Raw genomic sequence first — 1,587 nt, 5'->3', positions numbered from 1 at the left:
TGAATGGGTGCCGTCAGAATGAGAGTCCAAGCACAAAAGCATGCATGCATGTTTGTAATAATAAATCCATCATTAATGTTTCTTTAAGAACTTTTCTGCTTATGGCTATAATACAAGTACTTTATCTATAATATTTACTTTCTTATCTATAATCTTCTTTATCTATAATAATACTTTCTCCAATTAAAAAGTCATCTTGTCTGAATCAGGAGAGAAATGTGCACGTATGATGGTGGATTTGAGAGAACATCAGTGGATGGAAGCATTATTATGGATTGGTGTTTTAGCAAGAAGTGACGGTTTGAATTTTCATCAAAATTTCATTTTTTTGGCTGAACTCTTTCTTTTACAATCACAACAGTGCTGCAAAATGGATGTAGTCTCAGACACTGTTATTCAGTCACCTTCACAATACATCAGCACAGTAAGTGTTCTTATCTACCAGCCTCACATCTTTAGTCCTGCAGAGAGAAGAAAATATCCCAGAGAGCAGCAACTTTGCTGGAGTTCACACACAAAGACAAATATTAATGCTGTGCATGGCTGACAGCACATTCATTTGTTCACCTCCTGTCACAAAGTTCCCAATGAAATATATCCATGAATACAGTTAATGAAATACTGAAGAAGGATTTCAGTGGAGGGTAAGTTTTCACCTCCTGTGTGCTACTAGTCTGAGGTATGTACAAGTACTGTAAACCTCACTGTGTTCCTACACACACACTGACTCTGAATTCACTGCTACTGATCAGTCTGACAGTTTGACAGGCCATTAGGACAGCAAACAACAGCCATTACAATTATATTTTGTTGGGATTCAGGACAGCAGGAGAATAAAAGCTTTTTTAGTACAACATTCTAGAAAAGAGCATCTGCCAAATAGCTTGAATGTAAATGTAAATGAGCACTGTGTTTCAATCCTTTATAAATATGTATAGAAAATGATTAATTTAATGAAAAATAATAGTGCATTTCAGATTAATGAATGACATTAATAAGTAAAAAAAAGTATGTACTCCTCCTTTAGCAACACCATAACATTTAGGATGTTGTTAGATCCCAAATGATTGATGAGTGTCAAGAAGTGTCAAGAAATTACTCCGCTTTAAATGTTTTGGTTCAACATACTCACCTGTTGATCAAAAATTGGCTTAAACATGCACCAGAAGATTTTTATTTAGTTTTATTTAGTACATTTCAGGAGGGTGCAACACAACATTTTATTTTGAATAAAACAATAATTTTCCTGAATAATTTTGACATGCTTCTTTGGTAATTGATCAAGCAGACCAACTGGAGCATTGTATCTCCAAAAAAAAAGAAAAGAAATGTATTTTAAGTATAGAGTAATTGCTGAATTTGTTAAATTTCAGTGGGGGTCTACTTCTTTATGCTGAGTTCTGTATATGTGTGTGTGTATGTACATTACCTATAGGTTATAACGAGTCAGGATTTTTTATTTGAGTTCTCCCTGTATATTCTTATAACACACACAAAAAATGATACATGGTATAAACCTTCAATTTTAGAACAGTAAAGTGCAATATGGTGATATAGGCGTGTATTGTTGTTTGTATTTACTGTATA

Source organism: Sinocyclocheilus anshuiensis, unplaced genomic scaffold (assembly GCF_001515605.1).
Source record: "Sinocyclocheilus anshuiensis isolate Anshui unplaced genomic scaffold, SAMN03320099.WGS_v1.1 scaffold86, whole genome shotgun sequence".
NCBI lineage: Eukaryota > Metazoa > Chordata > Actinopteri > Cypriniformes > Cyprinidae > Sinocyclocheilus > Sinocyclocheilus anshuiensis.
Note: the sequence above shows the minus strand (reverse complement) of the source record.